Source organism: Hordeum vulgare, chromosome 4H (genome assembly GCF_904849725.1).
Source record: "Hordeum vulgare subsp. vulgare chromosome 4H, MorexV3_pseudomolecules_assembly, whole genome shotgun sequence".
In the NCBI taxonomy this organism is placed as follows: Eukaryota; Viridiplantae; Streptophyta; class Magnoliopsida; order Poales; family Poaceae; genus Hordeum; species Hordeum vulgare.
The window spans coordinates 244081885-244099581 of NC_058521.1; positions in this window are offsets into that span (position 1 = coordinate 244081885).

The following is a 17697-nucleotide window of genomic DNA, read 5'->3' on the forward strand; positions in this document are numbered from 1 at the left end:
CTGATGCTCCGTTGTCGGAAATCCTCCACAATCGGGACGCATCAGGCCGAGTGGTGAAGTGGGCAATGGAGATGTTGTACTACGACATCAAGTTCGAGGCCAAGAAAGCTATAAAGTCTCAAGCTCTGGCTGACTTCATACCAGAATGGGTAGAACTACAACAACCGACCCACATCTACTCGGCTCATTGGACAATGTTCTTCGATGGGTCCAAGATGTTGAACGGCTCCGGCGCTGGCGTTGTGATCATATCACCAAAGGGCGACAAACTCAAGTATGTGCTGCAGATACACTTTGATTCCTCCAACAATGAGGCAGAGTATGAAGCTCTTCTTTATGGACTGCGCATGGCCATCGCACTCGGCGTCCGTCGCCTGATGGTCTATGGCGATTCGGATTTGGTGGTTAATCAAGTGATGAAAGAGTGGGACGTCAGGAACCCCACCATGACCACATACTGCAATGTAGTGAGGAAGCTCGAGAAGAAGTTTGAAGGTCTAGAACTCCACCATGTTCCGCGACTGAAGAACCAAGCGGCTGATGAGTTGGCAAAACTCGGGTCCACTCGGAGACCAGTCCCGAGTGACGTCTGCCTCGAGCACCTCCACCTCCCCTCAGTTAAAGAAGATCCTTTCACAGAGGAACCAGTACAACCAAAGAGCTTGACAGATCCGACTGAAGTCGACGTACATGCTATGGTTGGTTTGATCATGGAGATTCTTGCTATCATCGCCGATTGGACTATGCCGATCATTGCATACATCCTGAGGCAGGAATTACCAGAAGACGAAGTCCAAGCCAGGCAGATCATCCGCAGGTCAAAGTCGTTCACTATCATTGATGGCCAGTTGTACAGGGATAGCGTTTTAAGCGTTCTTCAACGATGCATCTCCCCTGAGGAAGGACAGTTAATCCTGGAAGAAATTCACTCGGGAACCTGCGGTCATCACGCCTCTTCAAGAGCAATCGTTGCCAAAGCATTCAGAGCTGGCTTCTTCTGGCTGCAGGCGAACGAAATGGCTAAACATATGGTCGACCGATGTGAAAGCTGTCAGTTCTATTCCAACAAGTCCCACAAGCCAACATCTGCGTTGAAGACAATCCCTCTTGTTTGGTCGTATGCAGTATGGGGATTAGATACAGTCGGTCCATTCAAGACAGGCCAAGGGGGATACATACATCTGTTGGTGGCAGTCGACAAGTTAACAAAATGGATTAAAGCCAAGCCCATCAAGAAGCTCGACGCCCTAACGGCTATCAAGTTTGTCAGGGACATCATCTCCAGATTCGGAGTACCTCACAGCATAATCACGGACAACGGGACAAACTTTGACTCGGACAGATTCAAAGGTTTCTGTGCAAGCCAAGGTATCCGAGTGGATTTTGCATCTATGGTGCATCCTCAAACAAACGGACAAGCGGAGCGGGCGAATGGACTTATTCTGCAAGGTTTGAAGCCCCGGCTCCTGCGAGAGGTAGGGCATGCCGCTGGCGCATGGGTCACCGAGCTACCTTCAGTGCTTTGGGGTCTCCGCACAACCCCGAATAGATCTACGGGGCGATCCCCGTTCTTCTTCGTTTACGGAGCAGAAGCGGTCCTTCCGAGTGACTTGCTTCACAATGCTCCACGAGTCGAACTCTTCTCCGAAGCTGAAGCAGAACAAGCAAGGCAAGACGGAGTGGACGTTCCAGAGGGGGAGCGCGAGATGGCACTGACTCGCTCAACCATTTATCAACAAGATCTGCGGCGCTTTCACGCGCGACACGTCAGGAGTCGTACATTCCAAGCAGGCGACCTGGTGCTCCGAGTGGATCAGCAAAGACCTCACAAGTTGGCTCCCGCCTGGGAAGGACCCTTCATCATCTCCAACGTGCTGAACAACGGAGCATACAGACTCTACAACATCGACAGGGAAACAGACGAGCCGCGAGCATGGAACGCAGATCTCCTGAAGCGCTTCTACACGTGACCGTCGACTGAAGCAATGTAAAGAACAAGTATTGGTGAAATAATACAAAGCAGATCTTGTTTTTGCAGATTCAAAATTCTTCCGCGGTCGCGGACTGCGGTCTAAAAAAAACTTAGCTGCGATCAAGAATCGCCTTAGTACTACCTTTCTCCGAGTGTGCACTAAACGTCGCACTCGGGGACTTAGCTACGATCAAGAATTGCCTAAGTATTGACTTTCTCCGAGTGTGCACTAAACGTCGCACTCGGGAACTTAGCTGCGATCAAGAATTGCCTAAGTATTGACTTTCTCCGAGTGTGCACTAAACGTCGCACTCGGGGACTTAGCTGCGATCAAGAATCGCCTAAGTACCAAATATCTCCGAGTGTGCACTTCACGTCGCACTCGGGGACTTAGCTGCGATCAAGAATCGCCAAAGTATTGACTTTCTCCGAGTGTGCACTAAACGTCGCACTCGGGGACTTAGCTATGATCAAGAATCGCCTAAGTACTAAATATCCTCGAGTGTGCACTTCACGTCGCACTCGGGGCTTAGCTGCGATCAAGAATCGCCTAAGTACTAAATATCTCCGAGTGTGCACTTCACGTCGCACTCGGGGACGTAGCTGCGATCAAGAATCACCTAAGTATTGACTTTCTCCGAGCGTGCACTAAATGTCGAACTCGGGGACTTAGCTGCGATCAAGAATCGCCTAAGTATTAAATATATCCGAGTGTTCACTTCACGTCGCACTCGGGGACTTAGCTGCGATCAAGAATCGCCTAAGTATTAACTTCCTCCGAGTGTGCACTTCACGTCGCACTCGGGGACTTAGCTGCGATCAAGAATCGCCTAAGTATTGACTTTCTCCGAGTGTGCACTAAACGTCGCACTCGGGGACTTAGCTACGATCAAGAATCGCCTAAGTATTGACTTTCTCCGAGTGTGCACTAAACGTCGCACTTGGGGACTTAGCTGCGATCAAGAATCTCCTAAGTACTAAATATCTCCGAGTGTGCACTTCACATCGCACTCGGGGACTTAGCTGCGATCAAGAATCGCCTAAGTATTAACTTTCTCCGAGTGTGCACTTCACGTCGCACTCGGAGACTTAGGTACAATCAAGAATCGCCTAAGTAAAAATTTTCTCCACGCGTGCACTAACCGTCGCACTTGAGGACTTAACTGCGACTAAGAATCGCTTAAAAATAAAGCTTCCTTCGAGTGTATCTCACAGATCCACTCGGAGTCTTAGCAGACCCTCACTGAGGCTCATGTGGATGTCAAGACCACTGACAATTACATGAGTAGCAGACCCTCATTGAGGCTCATGTAGATGTCAAGACCACTGACAATTACATGAGTAGCAGACCCTCAGTGACGCTCATGCAGATGTCAAGACAACTGACAATTACATGAGTAGCAGAACCTCATTGAGGCTCATGTAGATGTCAATACCACTGACAATTACATGAGTAACAACTCGCTCCGAGTACGACCTCACAGTCGAACTCGAAGACTTAGCCGCGATCCCGAATCGCCTAAGTACTCTATTGCCTTCGAGTGTATCCTACAGATCCACTCGGACACTGAGCAGACCCTTAGTGAGGCTCATGCGGTTGTCAAGACAACTGACAATTACATGCTCCGCATGTTTGCCATTGGCTTCACCAAGAAACGCCAAACAAACACCACGAGCCAAAATCGTATCAACAACTCTTTGGCAAAAGAAGAGAAAAAGATTCGATTCAAATTCAATGTTCACCTAAGGATAGTTGGCTCGGTGTAGATCAAGCTTATCCACACCGAACCAAGAATGTGGCGGCCAACAGCAGTGGCCAAAGTTTCTTACAACCAACACTCGGCATACCGAGGTAAAAGTTTTCTCAAACGTCGTCAGGACTGGTGGTGGGACTGGCAGGCTCTACGAACGTGTCGAGGTCGATCCCGTCGGCGATGCGGGTGGCGATCTCAAAGAAGGACTCCATGAAGTCTTCGAATCGAAGCTTTTTCGTGTTGGCGACCTGCAATGCCTTCAGCTTCTCTTCGCGCGCCTCCTTGCAATGCACTCGGACCAAAGACAGAGCGACGTCCGCACCACAGCGAGCCGCAGACTTTTTCCACGCCTACACTCGGTTCGGGACCTCCTCCAGCCGAGTCATCAAGACTTCCATCTCATGCCGAGACTCGTCTTCAGGCCAAAGCTCCTTGTCAATTCGGTCGACGACTTCTCTAAGTCGACCGATGAAAGGTCCAAATTTTCCCAGGCGAATGTGCGCTCGGAGCAGATCTCGATTGGCATCCTCGCCAAGTGGAATGTTCTCAAGAATCGACAGCTCAACGTTAGCCGCTTCAACCTCCGCGTCCATGCAAAAATATGCAAAGACAGGACGAGCAAACAGTCAGCACAGAATGAAATGCATAGTCCACAAGCACTCAGAAAAACAGAACGTACCACCGAGAAGCGCTATCATCTTCCGGGCCGAGTCACTGACGTAATTTTCCTGTGCTATGCACCGCCTATTCAACATTTTCATTTGCCCCATCAGTTCCGTCCTTTGTTTCCCCATTTTCTCCACTTCAGCGGTCAATGCCTTGTTTGCCTCACGGGCCTGCTCCAAGGACTTTTCTCGTTCCACCAGAACATCCTTCATACCAGCCATTGCAACCATTGCTGCATCCAGTTCACCAGCAAACTGAACCTTTTCAGCCCTCAGAGTCTCGTACGCTGTCCCCATCTCGCAAGTTTTCCGCAAGTCAGCGCCAAGAGACGGTCAGACAAATTCAACAAGGACAACAATAAAAATTCTAAGTTCTTTAGACCCCTGCCGACGCAAGCAGTCGACAGCGGTCTCGGGGACTACACCCAGTGGGTTCACTAAGAGTGACCCCACTGGCATGAAACACAAACAGGTCCGCCCTATTGAGCTACTTGACAACAAATAAGGCTATGAGGCTACTACTACCCGACCTGTGTAAAATTACTCTCGGGGACTCATCCAGTAGGTGCACTCCGAGTGCCCCAACTGTTAACATTCGAACAGATTAATTTTTGATCTGATCAAGTTAAAGAACATGCATAAAGACAACTGCCGGCGCAAGCACTCGACAGAAGTCTCGGGACTACACCCACTGGGTTCACTACGAGTGAACCCATTGCAAAATATCATACGCTATCCGAGCACACCTAGTGGGTTACAAGAGGAAAGTAAATACTTACTAGCCCACTTACTCGGATATCGTCCCGCAGTTCCAAGCTTCACTTGTACAAGGACGTGATGGAGTCGTACGCCTTCTTGGCCTCTCTAGCCATCAGCTCCTCCTGCACCATGGCCCCCTTGGCAGCTCCCACCTGATCTTCTGGGAGGTGCTGGACGTTGTACTCGACAGTCAACGGGCCCGGCATCGTAGGAGGCTCCTTGGGCATCCCAAGGCCTGCTCTAGTTGGTTCAGCAGCAACCAGTGCCGTTTTAGTCGACGGCATCGCCTCAGTCGGCGGCGCGTCCATGGCGAGAGTAGCAACCGGCGGAACAGCCTCAAGGACAGGCACCGGAGCTTGCTCAGACCTCCCCTGGTCGCCCTCCTCCACATAAATCACCCCTGAGGGAAACCTGACCAAACGGCGTGAGATCACAGGAAAAAAGGCCAGACCAAACACAGAATTCGTGATGCAATAATGTAAAATCTCGGAATCACTACGACACACCTGGCTGGGATGTGACAACGTTGTCCATGCCCATGGGATCGTCCCCCTAGCGTGCCGGAGAGGTGGCAGAGGTGGCAACTCTGTCGAGTGAAATTCATTCGACCAATAAGCAGGAGTTCAATCAAATACCGGAAGAAGATAGTGAACCATGCACTTACGTTGAGGTGACGGGAACTGTGACCCTCATCCGCGGCAGAGCCTTCCGAGGCTTAGATCCACTCGGGTTAGCCACCTTAGAGGGCTGACCCGCAGGTTCAGCAGCAGAGTCCCTGGTCCTCTTTGTTCTCCGAACGTTCGGTGCCACGGGAACGGCTGGCGATGCACTTGGTACCACAGGAGCAGCTGGCGGAGCTCACGGCGCACTCGAGGATGCTGGAGGAGCTGGAGGAACCACAGGTTCATGACGGCGCTTAGTCCGAGGCTCTGGCGGTGGAGGTGGCGAGTTCTGCCCCTCATCTGCCTCTTCTTCTTCTGCGGACTCCTCTTCCGTCTCCCCACTGTCGGAGACGTACTCGCCGCTCTCCACGCTGCCCTCCTGGCTGCCTTCCTCCTCCTCGGCCGGATTCCCATTCGAGACGGGAGAAAACCAGTTAATCCACTCCTGCACAAGATACAGTCGACGACATCAGACGTCAGACAGTGATTCAAGGAAGCAATAACTCTAAGACAGTTGTGTACGCTCGACAAGTTGTACTCACTGTGTTTGAAGGAGGGTTGTCCGCCCGGAAGGCCTTCACGCGCCGAGCTCCTCTAGGTCTTTCGCAGGCGCCGGTGATGTTGAGTACCCACGACGCCACCATCTCCCCGGTCACGCACTCGACGTTAGTCCGAGTGGACTCCTCAGGCCCTGTGTAATGCCACATGGCGTGGTCTCGAGCTTGCAGAGGCTGGATACGCCGACCCAGGAAAACCTCCACCAAATCTATGCCAGTGACTCCCCTTCGGACGACCTCTACAAGCGCATCGACCAGAGGCTGGATCTGGGTTTTCTCCGCCTTCGTGAGCGCGAGCTGCCTAGGAGGAGCCGGTCGGTCTAAGCTAAAAGGAGGGAGTCCGGTGGTAGCATTCGGGCAAGCAACGTCCTGGCAGTAGAAACATGTCGACTGCCAGTTCCTAACAGATTCACTCAACTGCAGAGCAGGATAGCTACTTTTACTTTTTTTTTTGGAAGCCTAAGGCTCCGCAGAGCCGGAGAAGGTGGGTTTTGTCATCCGACTGGCTAAGCCGTTTGATGGTCTGGGATCTAGCGGAGAAGATATGTTTGAAAAGCCCCGAATGGGGAGGACAGCCGATGAAACACTCGCACATCACAACGAAGGCAGAGAGATGAGCTATGGCATTGGGAGGAAAATGGTGGAGCTACGCCCCGAAGTGGTTCATGATACCTTTGAAGAAGGGGTGAGGAGGCAGAGAGAAACCTCTGTACACATGGCTCAGCAGCAAGACGCGCTCCCCCTCCCGGGACGCCGGCTCGGTCTCGCCTTCCGTCGGCAACCTCCATGACTTGTGCGCAATCATCCCATGCTCCACCAACTCCAACAGGTTCTCCTCCATCACCATGGAGGGGAGGAAATCCCCCTGGATCTACCCCGCCGGTAGCGTGCGCTGCCGCCGCTGGGCAGGAGCCGCCGTCTTCCCCTTCTTCTTCTTCGCCTCTAGCTTGCTAGTCTGCCCCTTTATCATGGCGAAGGCTGCGGATCCGCGAGGGAGAAGAAGAAGGAAGGAGCTTGGGATGCGCAGGAGGTGGCGAGAGAAGCGGGGCAGGCAAAGGCAACATATCCGACGAGTGTAACGAAAAAACCCTTGCCGCTGAGGTTTAAATAAGGTTCCGACTAGGTCACTGGGAAGTGGGCCCGAAATCTTATCCCCCGACCGATCGCGGCGATATCAGTGGAGAAGATGAAGGCGTGGGAATCGAGGCATCAGGTACTACTCGAGCGTGATGTCGTCATCCCCGCTAAGCACGTGGCAACCGAAATTTGAGGATCCCGGAAAATCCGCCGCTGTCAGTTGACTGGTCACGTTAGATGATACCACGGAAGCACTCGGTTCCCGACAGTTTTCTTCACGAATACTTCCACTCGGATCGTTGGACAAAGAACACAAAATGGATCGAGGCAAGCAACCCCAAAGTCGCATCCGTACCAGTCGGATCCATACTTCAAACATCGCTTCGTCGTTCCAACCCCAATCGATTCGGGGACTAATGATGGGGTTATAGTCCTAGGGTAGGGTCATAGGCCTGCCCTATAAGTCCTACCCAAGGAGTACCCTTCAAAAGGGATAAGACCCTTAGTCAGTTCCGACTGTCTTATGGACTTCCCATCATCCAGTCGGTAACAAATCGTCCACCATCCAGTCGGGGATGAGCATTCGGAGTGTAACAAACTAACCGACTGGATTCCACTCTGTGCATCGTAACCCCCCTGGAGGGAAACGGTCATACGTTTCCATGTGCCTTTATTAACATTCAAGACATACGTTACCTGTAACGCAGGCATTTATTCGCCACTACTCCACCTCTGTGCACCGAACCGTTGTGGAGGGCAGCGCACTCTATATAAGCCGCCCTCCCCCACTGGTGCAGGGGTTAGAAATTCACTGTAATCCATAATCCACTCAACAACAAGCTCCTAGAACACTGAGACGTAGGGCTATTACCTCCACCGTAGAGGGGCCTGAACTCATACAACCTCGCCGGAGCTAAGGCTCTGCCCATCCTTTCGTACCATACACATCTACTGTCAGACTTATACCCACGACACCTGTGAAATAGGAATTTATAGCGTTGGAATTAGGGTCAACGGAGCCACGTGGTCCCCACTAGACAACAGGCCGCTCCAAGGGGTCCTGGCGCGCCTTGATGTCTAGTGGGATGATGTGGCACCCCCTCTGGTGGATCTTGGTTCCAATATTTTTTATATATTCCAGTACAATCTCTAAAAAGTTTTGTTCCATTATGAGAATTTTATTTCTTCACAAAAACAATACCATGGTACTTCTGCTGAAAATAGCGTCAGTCCGGGTTAGTTTCATTCAAATCATGCAAATTAGAGTCCAAAACAAGAGCAAATCTTTAGGAAAAGTATATATGATGGAGACGTATCACTAGACCTGTTAGATCGTCCGAGGTATCTCCACAAGTACTAGGGAAAAGTCACGACACTATTTGCCACCAATCAAAGTATTGAAGGATTTCGATATGTGCGTCCTGAGATACTAAGGAAGTTGAACGATTACAATGTGTCAAAAACCCCGTGGAGCTCTACTCCTCGAAAACAGGAAGAACCAAGTACATAATTTCGTCACATCGACATCATAGAGGCTCCAAAATACCCGCGTGATCCTAATTTTTTTGACTGAGATAAGGAATAGAATTAAAATTCCTACGTCAAGATTCCTCGCGAGAGCATAGAATATGAGTAAAAAGAATCCTACCCTCCGATATTTAACTAGACTCAAAGTAGTTTTTCACTAGACTCGACTCGGCCAAGTTTGATCAATCAAGGGGCTCCTAGGTCGGTACTGCTCTGATACCAACTTGTAACGCCCAAGATGCGAACACTTCCTTATTTTGGCATGAGGGCCTCAACAGAGATAGAAGCGCATCATGTCGTTTTGCAAGAGCGTATATCCTTACAAGTACATGAAAAGAAGAGATGAGTATATGGAATTGGCTTACACTCGCCACAAGCTAATCATGATGATCTCAATACAACATACATACAATCGCCATTCACAAGGGTAGGGTCCGACTACGGAATAAAAACAAACGATAAAAAAATGATGTCCACCCTTGCTATCCGAGGCTCCCGACTTAGAACCCATACTAGATCGATGATGATGAAGAACAGGAAACTCCAAATAGAACAATCATCGCGCTCACGTCAAAGTATCGCTTTACCTAGACTTGCAACTGTTGTTGTAGTAATTTGTGAGCCACAGGGACTCAGCAATCACATTTCCAAAGGTATCAAGACTAGCAAAGCTTAATGGGTGAGGTATGGTTAAATGGTGAGGCTCGAGCAAGCAAGTAAGTAATTATTTGGGTGACTCACTTACGAGTACTAGAATAATAGGGGGTGATATAAGCATAAACGGACGTGAATTAATAATAATCTATAAATGATCCTCAACACCTACTTATGAGTCATACATAACCCCATTGTGTACTCTCACTACAAGAAATATGCTCATACATGACGTTTTTTAAGACGTCGTTGATGAATTCGTCATAAATCTATGATGATTTCATCCGAGATTGTCGTAAACCGTTTGAGGGGATCAAATCTACATATAAATTACGACGATGTGAGTCAAAAACATCGTAACCGCATAAGATGAGATCGTCATAACTTTTACAACGATTATAAAAATGTCGTAACATGTTCTAACTATGTTGACATGTCACTCGTGGGTCCATTCTATATCACGCGCCAAACCCGCTTAGTTTGTGAAGCAACCTACTATTCTATCATTCCAAAAATTCTCGAAAAATTCTCATAAATACTTTAGATCATATATTCCTCAAATATGTGAAAACCCTTCCTTCCATAGTTAAAAATAATTCAACAATATTCATTTTCCTATTCTGTTCAGAATAGCACTTTGTGAAGGAAGTGCTATTTCGATTTTCTTGATTTCCCTCAAAATTGTTGGGCACTCTTTCCTATCCAAATCATTGCCTCATGAAAACTTTCATAATCATTTGCCTAGTAAATATTTCTCAGCAAATTTCCAAAGTTTGTGATCAGCTGACAGCTTTGTGAAGGAAGTACTAGCTAGGAATATCCTGATGAGTTGAATTTTTTCCACATCTTCTATATGCCAAAACCATAGCTCTCCACAAAATTTCAGCCACATGTAACAATCCATGTGAGCTCAGCATCCAATCTTTGTTTCTATTAATATATTCAGTTTGTGAAGCAACTACATTTTATATTGCTTTAAAGTTGATGGAAATTTAGCACGGAATAAAACTTACCATATAACATAACTCCACCAAATTTTAGCTCATTTATTGACCAGTTTTCGTCAATATTTTTCCCAATATTCAGCTCAGTAGAGAGCACTGTGAAGGAAGTAAAATTTTTGTTTATCCAAAATTTATGAAATTATTACAGTGCCTTAATGTGCCCAAGTTATCATCCCCCTCCAAATTTCTGCTCAATCCAATCATGTATGTGAGGCCAGTGCCTTAATGTACCTATAAATTATTAAAGTGCCTTAATGTACCTATAAATTATCTTTGAGGAAAACAAAAAGCAAACTATGATGCATCTGCAGTTCAAATTTGACTCGCTTCCACCTGATTCGTCGAAAATTTGTCTTTTTCATGAGAGGTGGATAAAAGATTTTAACACCCAACCATTTGGTCAATTGTGCATTTAATATGGCCTAGTATTTTAGAAAAATTATTTGGTATAATTTTGAAACAAATATATAATTTTGAAACAAATATATGGTATAATTTTAGAAAAATCATTTTAGACACTTGAAAAATGGAAAAATAATTTTTACATACAAGAAAAATGAAAACTTCCTTAATCAACGTTGTTTGCCATTCCAATACGCATTCTTGTGCATAATATTAGATCATTTGAACAAACAATGCAATAAATGTGGCCATACAACTTGGTGATCATACATAAAATGTGGTCTAAGTTGAGTGAATATTTCAGTGATGCCCTTTTGCACAATATTTTTTGTAGCTGATTCACAAAATCTACTTATTTTTAGCACTTAGAAACTACTCCCTCCATTATAAAATATAAGGTGTATTAGTTTTTTTTGAAAGTCAAACTATGTCGATATGTAAATGACCAAAAATAGCTAGAAAGGTCGGAAATGCATACAACTCGGTGATCATACATAAAATGTGGTCTAAGTTGAGTGAATATTTCAGTGACACCCTTTTGCATAATATTTTTTATAGCTGATTCACAAAATCTATTTATTTTTAGCACTTAGAAACTAGTATTTTAGATCATGGATGTTTCCAACCATGTTAAAATTTAAAAATAAACTCAAGCGATAAAAGTTTTCGAATGTTAAAATAAAAATGTCGGGTGTGTCGGATATTACCTAGGAGAATTTTACTATAGAAATTGTTAATTTTAAGGGGTTTTATTGCGTTAAAATAAAAAAATCTATTAAATAATGAAATAAAAACAGAAACAAATAATAAAAAGGAAAAAGAAACCCCCCTTGTCCAAACTGGGCCGGTCCAAGCCAGCCCACCTAACCGGGTGGTATTTAACACCCATCTAACCCTAAATCCACCCACAGCCTCACTCCCAGTCCACCCCACGCCGCCACCCATAGTCTCCCACGCTCCCTTCCCTCACGCACAGCGCCACCGCACGTTCTCCTCCCAGATCCAGAGCACCCGAGCCTCTCTAAGCCACCCGCGCTCGCCGACGCGACCGCCTGGCGACGCGGCAGGAGGATACGAAACACCTCACCATCCTCTCTCCGTCCCCTCCCCACCCGCCCGTTCCTGCAAACATACAAGCCGCGGTCGCCCTCGGTGAGCGGACGCGCGGGCGTTGCGGCCACTGAAAGATACCAACCGCACGCAGCCATGGCGCCTGGACACATATAAGCCGCGGGCGCCCTCGGCGTCCTCTGCCACCCCCATCCCCACCGCCGCATGTGCCCACCGTCGCGCTGATCGATCCGCCGGCCAGCAGGAGAGGGAGCGAATCTATCCAAGTCTAGTACGCGAGAGGAGCCGGAGAGACGAGGGGACGACGATGATGACAGCGGGGCAGCCCAAGATGCGCGCCTGCGCCGCCGCAGTGGTGGGGCCGTGGCGGTGCGCGCCGTGGCGGTGCGCGCCGAGGACCCCTACCTCTTCTTCGAGTGGAAGGTGGCGTACGGGACCAAGTCCCCCATGGGCGTGCACCAGAAGATGATCCTCATCAAAGGCGAGTTCCCCGGCCCCACCATCAACTGCACCTGCAACAACAACATCATCGTCAACGTCTTCAACCAGATCGACAAGCCGCTCCTCTTCACCTGGTACGCCTTCCTTCCTTCCTGCTACCCATGCATTGATTCATTCGTTCCCCTACATGCTAAATAGGAGTAGGATCATGCTAAGTACGTCCGATGGATGGATGGATGGATCGTTACGTGCATTGCGTGCGTCTGCATGTATTTGTATGTTTGCATGCACGGGATCCAGCAGAGGAAGAACTCGTGGTAGGACGGGATGCCGGGCGACATGTACTTCGTGGATGCTGGGAGCGGTGCATGACGTACCCGGAGCAGCGCTCGCACCACAGCCACCGGAGCAGCGGGATGTCGTCATCGCAGGACAGCACCAGCGAGAGCGGGGACGGCGCGGCCCCGGCGGACCGCGCGCCGAAGGCGGCGTCGGAGGTGTTGCGCCTCGGGTGGGGCCAGTGGTACACGCTCAAGGAGCTGGAGGCGGCGACGGAGATGTTCGCGGACGAGAACGTGATCGGGGAGGGCGGGTACGGGATCGTGTACCACGGCGTGCTCGAGGACGGCACACAGGTCGGCGTGAAGAACTTGCTTAACAACAGGTACGTATACTACCGTACTAGTACTACTTTCCTTACTATTCAAAAATGGAACTTGGTATGGAAATTTTACAGCAACTTGACTTTGTCATCTCGGATGGAAAGTGTTGTCAGCATTGAAATATATGTCATTATTTGTGAATTGCGATGGCTATGGATCAGTTGGGAAAACCCTCACCGGTTTGAAGTTGAATTTGTCGGTGTTTCAAATTGAAAATCCTGCATATACACCCGGATGCTGCATGAGCTGCATGTTGGGTTCAATAAGAACATCTCTAGCACACCCTCTATAAAAACGTAAAATGTAAAACTGAGATAAGGGTAAAAAAAAAACATTTTAAGAGTTTATTTTAGCTACACTCGAACAGAAACTTAGGTCATTTGTGATAAAACTGAGATAAACGTAAACTGTAGAACTCGGAAGGCTGCCAAATGTGCATAATATGATGGAGGCACTGCAAGCAAACGCAATTGTCAGCGTCAAATCTTCAAACATTCGTAGTGCGATGCAACACTAGTAGCATGAGAATCATTATTGGGACTTATAAGCCTGTGCTGGCACTTGGGCTTCAAGTATTTGACTTCCATTTTATTATTTGTCCAGTGAGTATGCTACTCTCTGTGACTTGGTGAGACCAGCCAATAAATAGTTTAGGTTAATAATCTTAAAGTTGATCTATAATTGTGTACTCGCAATTGGGCTTGAAATTTATGATCTCTATTTTATGAATAGGTAGTATTAATTAACTTATGTTCCATTTTATTAACTGTTGTCAGATCCAGAACTCACGACAAGCGACATTCACAGTTACGGACACTGTTGTCATATTTTAATGAACTTTACTTTAAGTTCGCTAGGTGCGGCTTTGAGAAATATTTAACCCTTCAGTAGTGCTCCAAATGGTCCGTCACAAACTACCAAAAGTTGTGGGAATTACCTCAACCACGGAAGAGCCATTGTATCCTTGTAACATCATGTGTTTTAACTCTCCTGACTAATTAACTTATTTCAAAAATTAGGACCAGTTAATTTTTTATGACTTATTGTGATGCTTAATGTGATTGCTGGTTGCTTGTTTGCTTATGTTTAAATTCCAATGATTCCTGCTACTCTCCAGACTCACTTCCTTAACCGAAATCCTTGCCTAATGATCATGCCATGTGTATAGGACTAGAAACTATTTACCAAATATTGTTTTGACCAAAAAGCATTTCCTTGATTTAAGTTTTCAAAAAACCCCTAAGCTGGGATTTGTACTACAAGTCCTCAAACTAGGGAAGTTATTTTGCACCAAATACTTTATTTAAAACCCATTATCACAATTACTTCCCAAAACCACAATTTTATTATTTTAAAAGTTATTTTACTATTTTATGTAATTACCATTCTCTCAGGCCAGAGATGGTCCCTTATGAAGGAAAGTTATTTTCATTGCTTTCAAAATATTTGAGAAAATTTAGGGAAACTCACTTGATATATATATTTCATATATACGAGTTTCAACACATGGTCATCTTCAAAATAGTGGGCCAAACCCTTCACAACCCTTCCTGCCTATTTCAAGCTTTTGTAATATTTGAAATATTCGCAATAAATTCCTGTAAAATTCTAGCATGTCACATATGATATATGTGATGATCTTGACAAGTTTCATCTCAATCCAAGTTGATTTGATCCACTTAATTATTCTAAAACCTTATCTGTCAAGATCCAAATTTGAGCAACTCTACATTGCCAAGTGTCTCCAATTGTGCTCAAATTTGGTGCACATGTTCTAATACTCCAATAATGCATCCACACCAAGTGGTGCATCAAGGAGAATAGAAGAACTTGTCCCAAACTCTCAATATCTTTTGTGTTGATTTCTAACTTTGGGAAACTTCACATTATAAAGTTTCCCGATTTCATCCCAAACTTTTTGGGCATGCTTTAATGCTCAAATAATGCCCCCACACCAAGTTGTGGATTTGTGGGAATTGATTAGCATGGTTTTGTAGGCAGAAAGTCATTTCTACCCTATTCATGGGTTTTTCAAGTCTACATTGGAAACTTTCGCCAACAATTCCCAAATTTGGTGTCCAAGCTTATTTTCATCTATTATGTGATCCTGTTAAGTTTCATATGAATTGGAATCCATCTGCTAGCCCTAACATCCATCAAACAACTTGTGTGCATTCACCTAAGATGTTGCTTTGGCCCCTTCCACTATTTCCCTTGAGCTTAAATTTTTACCACAACCTTCCCTAGTTCCCTTTTACCTCCAGTAACATTTCCATGGCCACTGGTCAATTATTGGAGGGTGACTCCATGTATCTACCTCTCAATTTCTACCTTGGTGGTACTGTTTTACCCCTCTTGCTATACTTCTGATTAAGCCAAAGCTCCCACATTGTTCCAGCGCATCTCTAGCATGCTAATGCATCATTTCAAACCAAGATATGGTATGCTCATGTAGGAAAAATGAGCAGCACATATGAAACTCGATTTCTGGCAAAAATGTAGCTTTGAACTGCAAGCTAGAAGCCTCCTCTCGATCGGAAACTTTGCAGAACTGTGGTCCTTCCGTGCCTAAGATTACTAGACATGGTTTCACCCCATTATCTCTCCAGTAAGTGCCCTCATCATTAGACCCAAATTTGTTGCTGCAAACTAAACGGTAGTCAAAAGCAATTCAAACCATCTCCACTTATGTCCAATCTCCACCAGTGTTTCATAGCACGCATGCCTTGCATGTTTGACACCTTGGTCCGGCCAAGGGGTGGCTTTTGACACGTAGAGGGGTGGTGACCACCTCCCTGGCATGCAGAAATGGTGCTCTGCACCTTTTCTTCTTCCTCCAGGCCATGTCCGGCTATTGCAACATCTCTCAGCACACCGTTGGGCCTCCTTTGACCGGTCCTGCCCCTCCCCGACACTAGCTCGCCTTCAATCTCCCCCTATCACATGTGCTCTCCCGTGCCCAGAGCATCCAAAGATTTCCCGAGCTCTCCCAACCATTCCCCTCATATATCTCCTTCCCCCGAGCCTCTGTTGCCTCTTACCTCTCTACCTCTCGCCCTAGCAGCCTCCTGAGCCTCACCTCTCCTTCTCCCGAGCTCTCTCCCCTCCCCCAAGACGGCTTCCCCTCCACCCTGACCTGATCTGCAGGGTCCTTCCCTTGCCGCCGCAGAGACCTCCTGGCATCGTTGTGCTTCCTGGGTCGCCGCTTGGCTCGAGGCCAGTAGTGGCTGCCGACGCCTCTGCAACCACTTCGGCTAGAGCTGCTCCGGCCTCGATCCTTGGCCAGTAGTGGCTCGAGGCCAGTAGTGCTTGCAACATAGCAGGATGGGGGTGGTGCGACCCTCGGCCCCCTCAGGAGCGCCGACCTAAGCAGCCGGTACGGGGCACCGGCCCGGGCCCCTCCAACCCCGTGCCTCCTCTGTTGCGCAGGAGGTAGGGGAAGAATCTGCCAGGTGGGGTCGGCCTGTAAGTGGCTGTGGCCCGAGCCCCATCGGTTTAAGTGGTCGCACCCGTCCAAATGCCTCCTCCCCCGCACGGAAGACGTATTCGGGTGAATATGCCTTCGGCGTCACCTGCTCCCGTGGTGCTAAGGTTGTTGGGCAGGCCCGAGATCTATCTAGCACCCCATGCGTACTAAAAGGCCCTGTATGGTATAACCTTTGTTTCTTTTATATTTTATTAGAGACTTCTAAAATCCACAATAAATCCATTTGGACTCCAAATCTAATGATTCAAATTTTTGCAGGTTTATAAAATCATGGCCTATCCAGATATGTGCATTGCACATTTTTTCCAAAAATATTTTCTATAGTGTATTATGCAAATTCAAAATCTGTATGTTTAAAACCCCACCTTGTGAAATTCCTAGAAGGTCCAAATCAACTCCAAATGGAGTGACTCCAATTTCAAGAGACATATTAAATCATTCCCTAATTTCCTAGCCTAGGTGAACATTTTTCTATGCCTTGTTTCTGTTGCATTAAATAAATAGTGCCGATTACTATTTATTCCATATTGTAAAATCCCTAGTATATCCATACCAGCTCCAAATCCAGTGAGACAACTTCCTAAATGTTTCTAAAATCATGCTTTATCAAATGAGTGCCTCCACTCAGTTTTAGAAGAATGTTTTCTGTAGGCCTCTTATAGGATCACCTATTTCTCCTTTCATACATTCAAAAATCCCTGATAGTCCAAATCTCCTAGAGCAAGCTTCACGTATTTTTCTTATGACCAGAGAGGGCCAAGAAAAATAAAACTCCTATTTATATAGCACTTTTGTTTCTGCTTGTTGTGTGGCTTATTGTGATTGTTTCCGACGATAGTTGACGGAGTAGAGGGAGTACTCGGAGTTGGACCGAAAGACCTAAAAGACCCCGAGGACTTATGTGAGCAAATGCAAGAAGCCCTTGACCATGTCCGAGAAAATGTTTTATGCATGACATGTTGCTTATTTTATTCTGATGCATATATTAAGATTAGTCGGTGCA